Source organism: Filicampus tigris, chromosome 18 (genome assembly GCF_054856515.1).
Source record: "Filicampus tigris isolate MCC_2025a chromosome 18, RoL_Ftig_1.0, whole genome shotgun sequence".
NCBI classification, from domain to species: domain Eukaryota; kingdom Metazoa; phylum Chordata; class Actinopteri; order Syngnathiformes; family Syngnathidae; genus Filicampus; species Filicampus tigris.
Genome location: NC_141234.1, coordinates 10413639 through 10427424, shown reverse-complemented (window position 1 = coordinate 10427424; position 13786 = coordinate 10413639). Strand labels below are relative to the sequence as shown.

The 13786-nt window shown below is 41.3% G+C and overlaps 1 protein-coding gene across 3 annotated transcripts in view; it reads left to right on the top strand.

Moving 5' to 3' along the window:
* The window catches only part of LOC147132447 (methyltransferase-like protein 27), a 131390-nt gene that overhangs the window by 2813 nt on the left and 114791 nt on the right, over nt 1–13786 (top strand). Inside the window, exon 3 of one of the 3 annotated variants that reach the window (XM_086015510.1) lies at nt 7389–7459. The exons of the other annotated variants lie outside the window; for them this stretch is intronic. The gene's annotated coding sequence lies outside the window, so the exon portion shown is untranslated. The remainder of the gene's footprint in view (nt 1–7388; nt 7460–13786) is intronic. 3 annotated transcript variants of the gene reach the window in all.

Below are 13786 nucleotides of genomic sequence, written 5' to 3'. Positions count from 1 at the left end.
AGAGCATTCTGATAAATATTGTGTTTGTGGAATAAGTGTTAATCCACCCGTTTTTAGCCATCTCTTCGGGCGGCCATTTTGTCTTCTGTCGACTGAAAATGACATCACAACTGCTCACAACGAGCAATCATGGCTCAGATTCAGAAAACAGGTCAGCCGTGATTGGTCGTTGTGAGCAGTTGTGATGTCATTTTCAGTCGACGGAAGACATAATGGCTGCCCCCAGAGATGGCTAAAAACAAGTGCATTTTGCTGCTTGATTTATATTCCACAAACGCAAAATTAATCAGAATGCCGTGATTCAACTAGTGGGCCTGCTGGGAACATATTCTTGAAAAAAATATGTTTGTGTTGACTTCCGCTTTAAGCAGCAAAATCCACCCGTTTTTAGCCATCTCAGGGGGCAGCCATTTTGTCATTTCTGGCAACTGATAATGACATCACAACTAGTCAGGGCTCAGGTTACGACCAGTCACGGTTCAGCTTCAGAAAACAGGTCAGCCGTGATCGGTCGTTACCTAAGCTAAGTAGCTGTGATGTCATTTTCAGTCGACAGAAGTGACAAAATGGCCGCCCCGAGAGATGGCTAAAAACGAGTGGATTAACTCTTATTCCACAAACTCAATATTTATCAGAATTCCCTGTTTCAACTAGTGGGCTTGCATAGAACATATTCTTGAAAAAAAAATGTTTTGGGTGACTTCCCACTTTAAGAGCTTGTTTACCTGCCAATAAAGTAGATGCACCTGTGCCTAAAGCCAAACTGTGGCAGTTTTTTTTTTTTAACTTTCTAGACCTGGATTTGACACCACTGTTCTTTTACTTGAAGATTTTCTCTCCTCTTTGTACCGTTGTAGTAAGTTGTTATGTTATTATGGATACTTTGTTCCATGCTTTATCTTCTCCTGGTTTTCATCCTCACAATTGGCTTTGGCTGTAACCATTAAGTGTGTATTCCTCAACAAAGCTATTCTCTCCCCCTAATGGCCAGAGCCCTTTGGTTAATTGAGCTCCCAACCCTGGGGAACCTGCCAAATTTCCTGCCAAGACTGATGAACCTGGTGGGGGCATGTTCTCCCGGAGAAATGAATTCTCCATCGCGTCGTGGCCGCCTATAAATGCCATCCGTCAAGTGCTCCCCTAATCGATTTATTCACGTACTTACTTTGTACATTGCCTTCTGCCGCTGTCTCTCACTCAATCCATAGTGAAACAACCAGGGGTTGACACCCTACTTTTGCTATGTTTGTCAGCAAAAAAAAAAAAAAAAAAAGTCACTTTACGACCCAAAAGTGATGATGTGGTGAAACGGCAGACTGGAGGGCTGACTGGTAAATGGGACTGAACATGTTGCATTCCAGACACGTGTTTGTCGGGTGGCCAGTAGGGTCCTGATGGTGTTTTGATGGGCGGTCCCCGATGACAGGTGGGATTGAAAAGAACATCTGCTGCCGTTAAAAAAAAATCCTGTGGAAATTAGGCTCGGAAGGAAGCGAAGCAGGAGGTTTGCTGATGGAGGACAAGCTTTTCCTTGGGCTCCATTTGCGACACTAAAAACTAAGATATTTGTCAGCAAAGGAACATGATAGTGATCTTTGTGGTATAATATAAACATATGTGTATATAATACTCATGAGGGCAGGGCCAGTAATTAAAAAAAAAAAAAGTCAGATTTGACAGTCAGCGTGTGGCCCTTTAGAGCGCCTCATTGTTGGAGCGCCACGGTGACCTGGCTGGGATATATTCCAGCTACGGGAGGCGTTACATTTTAACACTGCTCTGAAATGAATTTTTGTAGATGATAATGCTAGTATTTGATTGTCATTTGCCATTGAGCAAGGTGTGGCATCAGCGCATTCAGTGGACACCGCTCATCGCATTTGAGGGCGGAGATAACGGCTTGATTTTTCATGATTTCGAAGAAATTTGCTGAAAGAACAACTTAACCCTAATAGACGCCTGGCCCACACTGTAGTTAAGTAAATAACCACCCCTGGCGACTCTGAGGAAAAGAGTGCATAGGGATAGGAAAGCAGTAGTTGCCATAATTTAAAATGTAGTCAATAATTTAATGAACAAAATAATTTAAGAATTGCAACTGCCGCCTTGAGGCCATTGGAGTTTCCCCTCCCCTGCCCACTTAAATGTCCCTGTCAGACATCATGGCTGTAGTCAGCTATAAAGTCCCCACGGTCCTGACCTCCATAATTTTTCTCAACTCTCAGATTGTCTTTCCACTGTGTGTGTGCGTGTATGTGTGTATATGTGGATACACTTATGCAATTAGTACAGACTTTTTAAAATTTAATCTTGTATGGGTTTGATTTAGATTCTGATTCTGCAATTTACCACTCGGCACTCATATCACATAAATGGAAATTACCCTAATATAGAAAATGGAATACAGATGGATAGTATAGAAAAAGGACACCAAAATATTAGTAACACCTCTCAGCATGTAAACCTCAATAGTATCCAGGTGTCCTGTGAGTGTATATATTTCCTAACTTATGTATCTGGAAATAATAATAATAATAATAGTATATAAATAATTTATTCCTAATTTGAAATATAAATGAGAGGGGGGGGGATTAATTAAATTTTCACCCTTTAGGTAGTTGAGGTGTCACTTTTTATGCACTTGATTACCCCTTTTTAATTTAAATTTAATATCAGTGCGGTGTGATGACAATAAAATCCTGCAAGATAGGGGAAAACGGATGACGAGTGATTATCATTGAAGCAGTGAGGAACGCAGCGTGTGTTCAGTGTAAAGTTAATTAAATCACGGGTTGACAGCCGTAAGAAGTGACGACCGCACAATCGACGTCAAGAATTAAAAGCAGCTAAAAGATTCATATGTATTGTTTCATATGTGCGTTTATGTATACGTATATGTATACTTATATGTATTCGTATATGTATGGTAGGATTTCGTGCAATGTAGACGGGTAACTTTTATAAGTGCACGCCATTCTGTTCATGCTGGACTTGGGCAGATTGAAAACTCGTTTCTTATTTGGCTCAATGAATATGTGATGCAAATTCCAGGCAAGGCGACAGAGCAGGGTTGAAATAAAGTGAATTCTCACCTCATTAATTATCTCCATCACCGAAAGAGGAGGAGTGAGGCTATAAAATGAGTAGTGGTAGGTAGCAAGTAGCTATGGTCGGGGATTGCCTTTGAGAAATAATTAAAGCCTCTTTGCAAGAACCTCTTGGGAAAATCCCCATCTTCTATATGGTCTTACAATTGATGTTTGCTTTACCAGCTCCTCTGTATAAAGCAGACCTTCAATAAAGTATATCGCCCTATTTGTGAGAGTAATGCAGCCCTGTGCGGCCCTCAATTAGGTATAAATGACACAGCAAATTGGAAAATTAGGAGGGGAGGGAAGGATAATTTGCTCCGAAACAGGCTAAAACCAATTCATTAGGAGACTGGGAAGGACAGAAAGGGTCCGACTCTGTCCTTGAACAAAACAGTCCCTTTTTTTTTTTTTAAAGTTCACATATCTTACTGTTCACCTTGTAGCCGGTTGGGTTGTGCAGGTGGATTATATTTATCATCTGTGATATGTGGTGAGTTTTCTGGTAATGACCGTACAGCAAGATGATTTTCTTTTGCACATTATGCACAGTCCAAGAGCTGTATCAAAAATTCTGGTTTTGCAAATTTTTTTTGCAAATTTTTGTTATCCCGTAATCTTCAGTGGCATAAAACTGCACTGCAAAAAACAGTGAGCGGACGATGTCAAATTTTGCTTACATAAGCAAACAGAAACTATTAATCATCAAGGGGGGTAGTGGTGCATTTAATTACCTATGGATTAAACAATTAGATTTTCAGGGATTGATGGTGCTGTGCTTCATATGTAAAAATTGTCCCTCAAAAGTGACACTGAGACGCCTATAGCAATGACACATCTTAATCATTGAGGATTCCAGTGTGGTCAATCAAATGCTTTATGGTTATTGCAACGCATCCCTCAGGTGCCATCTGGATGCATGGGCTCACAACCCATAAACATGTCATCCATATTTTTTTTGCTCTATAACAAAACATAACATCCTGCTTTAAAAAAAACTGCATGGTCGACTCTCCTATTCCCGACATAGAATGTGTCATGTAACAGCCAGTAATGTTTGTATTGGTGCTGTGAGACCTACAAAAAACTGCAGCCAGCCATTTGGATCGCTTGAGAAACACCTGTCTCTTGGATTTGTGGCAGCGTCCCTCTGATGAAATAAGTTGAGGGATCAATTTATCTTCATTTCCAGCTCCTCTTTTTATTAGAAGCAGTGGTGAGCGATATGATTAGGGGCGCTGCCTCAAGAGTTACAACACAATGATCCCTCTATTTCAAGTAACACACACCTAAACACGATAATGTAGGATGGCCTGTTTCACCATATTTGGCGCTGGTTGCCAAGTAACCCAACAGTAAGTGGCCTGGTGCCTGCTGGTTTGACTGTAAAGTACGCCGCAGCTTGGCTGTATGTATTTGTTACTGATACAATGGCAAGACCTGGCTTTGCTTATATTAAAAGAGGATTGGATGTAGTGATGACTTCTGGGTGAGTGGAAAAAAACAGAAGGCTAATAAGATCTAGTGTCAGAAAGATTAACAGACGTGTGAGTCAAGGTGATGCTCCCATCATTTTCCTGATGTTTATCTCCGCTTGTGGAGGCTGAGGCATGTGTGTAAAATGCTGAACTGGCAGTTCGGCTGTTATACATCACAGAGCTTTTGACCTTCACATCCCGCCAGGGGTGACCACTAAAATGTGGAAAGTGTTTATCCGCACTCAAGCCTGAAGTTGTGTGTTTTTGTTTTACAAGAAACACAACAACCCTTAGATGTAAATAATGCTATTAATTTGATCAGCGGAATTGCCGGTCTCCTCCGTCCTTTCAGTGGGCGTCACTATGGTGGCTTATGTGTGTTCATTGGAGTAAAAAGGACGGTCGCTGCTGGCATGAAAGTCCCCGCAACGATTTGAACAAAAGTCGACACACATTCCTAATCACATGCGGCTCTTATCTGTGTTAGATATCTTTTCTAAGACTTAGTTCTTGCCGGGTAAACACAACGCCACTCTTTCCTTCCCTGATATCCTTTCTTTTTTTTGCCCTCTGTTCCTCTTGGATACCTAAATCTCTGGGTCTTTTCCTCACAAGCGCAGGAAGCTATAATAAAACAGATCTACAAAAAACAAACCTCTATGGCTTGTACCACAGTGACTCGCAGCCTGCGGCGGGGTTGTAGCAAGTTTGGAAGTTGGCCCCCCACCCTCCCTCCTTCGTTACACCCTCCGAAGCCTTCAGAAGATTTGCGGCGCTTGAAAATCACAATCCACTGATGTGCAAATTAGAGTCAAGAGTCAACAAGAGAATGCGTATAATGTACATGTGTAATTAACATTTCCTTGTCAAGCAGCACGTCGCACTGGGAGGATTAAACAATTCCACTGAAATTGTGAGGATCAGAGTCCAGCACTCTGGGATGGGTGTCATCGTTTTAAATACTTGCTCTATGCGCAAGTGTTGATTTCAGTTGCGAATTGATAATTAATTGAAATAAACACCCGTCATTCCCACATCAGGGCGCTAATTAGCCCTTAGTTTGTTCCCCTGCTGAATTAGGTACTCCAGCACAATCAAATGAGATGAATTACAAGACTTGTAAGATAATCATAATGATAATCATCATCGTTATCACAATTACGATTCTTATAATGGTATTTGTTGCAAATCAAAATCCAAAATAGGTTTACAACTGAGTTCGCCCCCATTTAGATGTGGTCGGCGCAGGCGTAACTTTAGAGCGACTTTCTGCCACCAGATTGTCATTCCGCTGGGCATCTTCAAGGACTCACCTTCACGACGCCTGAACGGCCAGCATGGCGCAGTGCGGTCTGCCAAACTGGCAAACGGCCGCAGCGAGCCGTGTGTCTGCAAGAAATTGAGGATACGCCAACATTTATGTATGGGGCCCTATATTTGAAGAAATATAATATCAAAATGTGAAATGAGCAGCTTGCTAGCTTTCTTTAGTGGTATATTTCAAGATATATTGACAGATTTAAATCAAACTAAAATTGCTGCACACTGATTGGTTGGTATAAATGGTAGTATGGCCTCGTTTAGTGAGGCCTGGGGGCTCCATTATGGATACGAATGGATGGAAAAATTTGTATTTTTAATATATACAGAGTACAATGACATCTTTTTAAATTACTGTTATATTTAGGTTAGTTTTATGCTAATTATGCCATTTCAATGCAGGACCAAATATGTTTCCCTTGCTTAATAAAAGCTATGAAATCGAGGCATAATTCTGCCTTTTGTTATGTACTGTTTGCAAGTTCCTAAATGACTCTTTAATGTCAAATACATGACGGCAATACAAAGTGGCAAATGATAATCTGCGTCATAGCGCAATTGCAGACTGAAAGCGATTACCGGTACTTTAACAGGAAATACTAAAATGGACCCAGAGAGGCTTGCAAACGATGGCTGTTTGTCATAAATGCGGATGATTAAAGTCAAGTTAAGCAATATGTGGCTGTCATATTATCATGCTAATAGGACATCAACTTTTAAAAAAGTATTTTCAGAAAGCATTCAGCTGTGCTGTCAGAAATTAATCAAACCGCTTGAGAGGTTTTCTTGCACAAAAGGAATTTTGAGAGTGGTGGAAAAGTATTGATTAGATGCCGGGTCTTTAGCAGTTTTAATACTGGATCAATAAGTGTCATCTGTACTATATGCGAGCGAGCTGATGGAGGTGATGAAGGGAAATGGCTTTCTGCCACATATGACCTTATTATAATGGGCTGGTGGTGTCGGCGGGGAGTTTAGCAGGTCATGTGTGAAAATGCATGGCTGTATGTTTCGACCACAACGCCTTTTCGTTGTTTGATTAAAGCTTGTCTCAAGAGGAGAATGAGCTTTGTTGACTTTTTTAATTAGACAAACACGTCATTCAAATGTTAATTTGCAATGTTTGTGTGCTGCGTATAATAGGAAATTATGTTGCATATTGCTGCAAGCTTTTTGTTTCGTCTGCTGCACCACATAGAAGAAAAAAAAAAAAAATCATCGTACCTTTTTCTCAACCTTATTTTTCACCAATCCCCTGATATCCTGGTGGCTATATTACACCGCCAGGTCTATCGTTGGAGGAATCAAGGCAATAAAAGCTTTATTTACTCTTATCTGGAGCGGTCCCTGAAAAACGTCACAGTATAATACGGACTGAGACACTTTTAACAGGCAACCAGCAAAAAGCTTCCAGTTTCCTGTCTGCTGGCAGAAATTTCCTCTTATTTTCATTTATTAAAAAGCCTTATAGCTTGTCACTGAGAATTGTACATGATTGCAGGAGATCTCTTTGAGGAAATCACCCCTCCCTACCAGCTGCTAAACCGAAAGGAATGAAGGCTCAGAGAAAAGGTAGAATAAAACTCCAGAATACTAAAAGTCAAATTCTGCCTTTGACTATTTAATAATGCATGCAATTGCAGGATATAAAGAACAACAAAGTCCCTAATGCTGGTTATCAACGGTACTTTTACATCTTATTTGTCTTATATTTGTGCTTTTCAAAGTGTCCTTGCGAAGTCTCAAGTGTCACGCTGATTGTTTATTTCGCGCTGGAAACGCACAACCTTCACTTTAAACTTGATTTTCCTTTAAATTGATATTCAATCCTTACAGCTCAGCATGCACCTTGTCACCATTCCCTTTGTCACATCTGCCACACACTACTGCTTGACACACCTTAGCTAATTACCGCACATGGAGACTCGCCACTGAAACCAATTTACTCTCCTATACACTTTATCCTCATATAAACCTTTTCACTATGAGGTCACATGTTCTACTGTCATTAGCTATCATGGCACCGCTAAGGCAGATTGTAAAAACTGGGAAATGAATGCTGATTTTACTGCCGTATGAATGTGTGACATGTCAGTCAAAAAGACGAAACGTAAGGTAAAATGCAAAGGGAACACAGAATACTGGCAGGAAGGAAAAATACTGTCAAGTGTTTGTTAACTGCTCTCAGAGGGGCTTATGCTCCTGTTCGTGTTTAAAGTGGAAGTCAACCAAACCTATTTTTTTTCAAGAATATGTTCTATGCAGGCCCACTAGTTGAAATAGCATTCTAATTAATATTGTGTTTGTGGAATACGAGTTAAGCAACAAAATCCACCAGTTTTTTTGCCATCTCAGGGGGCGGCCATTTTGTCACTTCTGTCGACTGAAAATGACATCACAGTTGCTCAGGGCTCAGGTAACGACCAATCACGGCTCACCTGTTTTCTCAAACTGAGCTGTGATTGGTCGTGTAATGTGAGGGTGTGTGATGTCATTTTCAGTGGACAGATGTGACGAAATGGCCGCTCCCTGAGCTAGCTAACAACGGGTGGATTTTGCTGCGTAACTTATACTCCACAAACGCCAAATTAATCAGAATGCCATGTTTCAACTAGTGGGCCTGCTGGGAACATATTCTTAAAAAAAATATGTTTGGGTTGACTTCCACTTCAACTCATGCTGAATCACCAAAGAGGTGTGATCGGTCAGATCTCCGGGCGGTCCTGATTTCTGTCTCATCGTTTTTGCTTTCACTTTTAAATACACCTAATAAAAGCAATTTAATTTGACGCATCAAATGTCCCCCCAAAAATCTATTACTCATGGCCCATTATCATGATGACTCTGAGGTAAAGAAAAAAATTAATATGATATGTTAATGTTCGGCTGTCATTGTAATTTAGTAGCAGAGGTAGCGGGCGGCACGGTGGTCGACTGGTTAGCACGCGCGCCTCACAGTTCAGAGGGCGTGGGTTCGATCCCGACTCTGGCCTCCCTGTGTGGAGTTTGCATGTTCTGTGTGGGTTTTCTCCGGGTACTCCGGTTTCCTCCCACATTCCAAAACCATGCATGGTAAGTTGATTGGACTCTCTAAATTCCCCCTCGGTGTGGTTGTGAGTGCGGATGTTTGTCTCTGTGCCCTGCCATTGGCTGGCAACCAATTCAGGGCGTCCCCCGCCTACTGCCCGAAGACAGCTGGGATAGGCTCCAGCACGCCCCGCGACCCTTGTGAGGATAAGCGGTACAGATAATGGACGGATGGATAGCAGAGGTAGCAAATCCAGGTCCAAAAAGTGATAACCCCTGCCATGGTGTTTCTACACAACTGGCAGGTCAACGAGCTCTCCATTTCCATGGACAAAAGTCTTGTCGCCCAAATCGGATGTCTGCCATAGACACAGTGGATATACTGAAAATTGATGGATGGATCTAAAGTCAAAATGGACAGCACAACCAAAAGCTGACAGTCTGGAATGGAAAGGTGGCAGTAAAGTAAGCACCTTCCAGTAGCCTGGAGATCATAACAGCTGTCATGAAGCATTAACAATAGGGTGCTAACTCTGCGCCATGTGTCAAGCTATGCTACGTCTTTGTCACAACTGTGAATGCTCACCGAGTTGCATAAATATTTCATCTTATTGTGAGAGTTGCCTGGAGTTAAAATTGAAGGTGAGTGACTGATGTTTCTTTGTGAAATTACGATGTTGGCGGGTGACCTTGTTGCTTGTGGCAGCTTTAGATGAGCGTTTTAGTGGCTGGAATTGCTGGGCATGGAACTGTGTGATGATCGGGTAGTTGGAAATTTGCAGCTCTTTTCTTTTGTTTTGTCAACGTTCAGACAAGATTTATGTTACAATTGTCATTTTTGTAGGGGGAGGTTGGGTATGGGTATTTCAGGTCATATTGAATTTTTTATTTTTTAGTTGGTGGGGATCATTTAGAGAACGTGTCACCTGAGTGAAGCCACACACCTGAGGGGGTGGGCTAATCAGTGTTTGTGCCTATTTATACAACAGATTTTCTTAATTCAGGGTTTTGTTTGCGTGTGTGTTGTGAAAGTGTGACAAACAGTTGATTGCAATTTCATGAGGCTTTTGTTTGTTTTCCCATTTGTGACCACAAGTACCACAAAGGTGCATCACTTTTGCTGCTTTGTTTTGGGTGGAGAAATATAACACGCATACAGAGCGCCATCTCTGTCTCTGCACTGAAAAAAAAAAATGCTGTACGTCACTTTACTGAATTTTATTTCGTCAAGTGGTTGCACGAAATAAAATCACCTGAATCCGGATAGATTTTTTTTCAAGCAGACTATAACATCTAAATGTATCTTTATACATATCTTATTTTGAGCAACCACTTGACAAAATAAAGTGGAGTAAATTCATCAATTTTTTTTCAGTGTTTATCTACTTTTTTTTTTTTTTTAAATCCAGTATAGCTCCGTGTTGCCCTCCACATTGCGGAAAAAAAATGTTACAAATCCCAACCGTAGTTGCGATGCAAAATGTGAACTGGGATGTAGCGTCGGATTCACTTACACAGATTCAGGCTACAGGAAGGTGCATCTTTTACATGGCAACAATATGCTTCACTTCCCTTTTATGCCCCTTGAACCCAAACACAGACTTTAGTTTGATTATTCATCCGAACCGCAATACAAATAGAGACAATTATAGTATTTTGCCCCACCAGAGTTACGAGTCTGAATATGACCTGGAATTTTGTCCCTTGGAAATATGTTATAGGTGTCTTTTATTGTCCTTGGAGGGTTCCTGTGAATATAACCTATTCTTTTCCCTTCCCAAGCCGGGATGACTAGGATCAGTGGCCTTCATGTAAATATCCCCCGGTGACGTGGGTTTAGAACAAAGGATTTTATCTGGTGAGCGAGGCCCGCCGGAGCCCTGGGTTGGGACATCCCCAGCGGGGCTAATCTATCACCATATGATTTATAGGCTTTACACTGAAGGGGGTGGGGTGAGGTGGAACCAAGATGGAGGAAACGAGGGTGTGCAAGAATGCAGGATGGAAAGTAAAAAAAAAAAACAAAATTGCAGGGTAAAAATACCTAATGTAACCTTTTTTATTCCCAAGTCAGCACATACCAACCACTCATTACTCACTATATTGCTTAGGATACCAAATGACATGGTATATACTGCATATTTGACACATTTAATCGAATGTTCAATTGATTGTAGGTTGATTAATTTTACGACAGGTTCCATTTTATTGTCCATCGGGATAAAATACACTGACATGTTCATAATGACTAACATTAGCTGTCTGGTTTATTCGCAACATGCAGTTTTAGTGATGAGACACTAATGAAAAGGGTTATTACTTTCAATGGTGGGGATTGAAAGACTTTGAAAGTGTTCTCACTGGGCTGGTTCGATATCGCGCACATATTAAAGGCAAATATAAGAGCATGAGAGTTTGTGTAATTGACAATCTAATTGCACCGGAAAAGGAATACATTATACTACGTTATTAGCCTTTTCACACGTATTGTTTTCACCATGTGTGCACATAATGGCCCGAGTGCAGGTCGATAGAATTTGACATAATTCAACAGACTGGTCAATATTGTCAAGATCTAGAGTTGATTACATTTTGGCAGCAATAGATTGAAAGTAGATTGGAAAAATGGGGGTGAGATGGAAAAGTCACCCATGAGGGCTTTAGTTTCTTCTATTGGCCAGCAGAGGGCTAATATACAAGTTTTGTAAGTGACAACTTCAAATATCCATCTAACTATGTTCGATGCCACTTATCCTGTTTTGCGGGTGGCAATCTCAGCTGACTTTGGGGTGGAAGGGGGGTACACCCTGGACTGGTTGCCTGCCAGTCACAGGGCACAGAAAAAGTGACGTCATTTGAAAATGTGTCAAGAAAACCTACCAAAAAGCAAATATGGAAACAACTTGAGGGATGCCTGAGCATAGTGCAAGATTGAAACTGCATTCAATAAGCGTTTAATAATGATCATGCTTCTGTCATCTTCTGTCCTGACCACCCACACACAGGAGACCCCCATCGCTTTGATCTAGACTGATGATAGCAAGGTCATCAGTCCCTGCCAGGCCACACTGTCTGGCCAACCTTCACTAAAGCTAAAATCAATGGATTTCCTCTACTTTAGAACTATCCCAATCCATCATACCTCTGATTTTGTATGGCTGTATACTACAGGTTTGTATTGGGGTCAGAGGTTATTCTGCCACAAATCTGTAGCATTTGGCTTCACCCAGCTCGATGTGTATAACTCAAGGTAAAAGCTCCCTTGGGTGTGTAAGTTCTCTTCACATGTGTTTACGAAAAAAAAAAAAAAAATCGCTTTAAAATCTCACTGACGTCCATGTAGGACTGCATGCATTTATTGCTATGAGCAAGTGTAGCTTAGTGTGGGCACTGGGTGTCCTCGTGGTATTTTGGAGTGGTTGTAAATGTCAGTAGAGTAGGTTGCTGAGTTTTACAAGTGGCTATATTTTTTTGAGCTTTTGAGTCTGCGTTTCAAAAGACTTCCAGGATGCAATCACCACTCAAAGAAGCTTCTTTACACTGCAGTTTCAAAGTAGCAACGGTATTCCTTAACAATGCAGAATTAAATGATAGACATAATGTAACCAGTCCCCACTTTGTAAGGATGAGAAATAATGCATTTTAATTGATCGTGGTGTAACGAGTGGTAGTGAGCTGAGGGAATGCTTAGTTATGGACGGGTGTTGTTGGATAGCCGAACGCGCAAAGACTTCTTGATGTTCCACAAGCCGTTGTTTAATTAGCAAAAAAAAAACCGATACTTCCCCAGCATACCGCACGCTACTTAAGAACATAGCGGTCAGGTACACCCGACAGAGTCCATGACAAAAGGTGCACTGAAGTTTAGGGAAAAAGAAGTGACATAATAAACCAAAGAGGCACCACCGTGTGGCGAGACACCGTACCAAAATAACTGACTGTTACAGTGGGGGAACAACGGCACAGCTCTCATTACAAACTAATCATAGACCACAAACGCTGCATTTTCTTCATTTTCCTGGATGGATGAATACACACCTGGGCTTTTGTTTGTTAATATTTTAATGCGATCAATGTCATAGCTGCAAGCAGATTAAAGGTTGAAATCTGTGTGGTGATATATTACAAGATACGTATTTTTTTTTTTTTTAGATCATTTCATTAATTTAATGGGGCGGCACGGTGGTCGACTGGTTACCACGTCCGCCTCACAGTTCAGAGGTCGTGGGTTCGATCCCGGCTCCGGCCTCTCTGTGTGGAGTTTGCATGTTCTCCCCGTGCCTGCGTGGGTTTTCTCCGGGTACTCCGGTTTCCTCTAAATTGCCCCTAAGTGTGATTGTGAGTGCGGTTGTTTGTTTGTCTCTATGTGCCCTGCGATTGGCTGGCAACCAATTCAGGGTGTCTCCGCCTACTGCCCGGAGACAGCTGGGATAGGCTCCAGCACGCCCGCGACCCTTGTGAGGAGAAGCGGTATAGATAATGGATGGATTCATTTAATGGGTCCTAACAACTTGGTTTGTTGAAAGACAAGAAAAAAAGGATTAATTTTCTATACATTTAAGACATAAACACAAACTGGGGAGCACAGTGGCTAGCTGAGTGGCTAGCCTTTAGCAGGTTTTTTACTGAATTAGTTTTTGGAGAGTGACTTTTTTGTGTATTTTTAATTTTTTTTTGTGTGTTTTGTAAGAGGGTTTTTTTGGTGTGAGTGATTTTTTTGGTGTATTGAGATGTTTGGTGATTTTTTTTTTTTTTTTGCTGAACTTTTTTAACAGTGAGTTTTTTTTAGTGAATATGTGTATTTTTTGGTATGAATGAGAGGTAAATGTTTTTGGCCGACACAGCACCTCCTATCATGGCGCTGATGTCAAA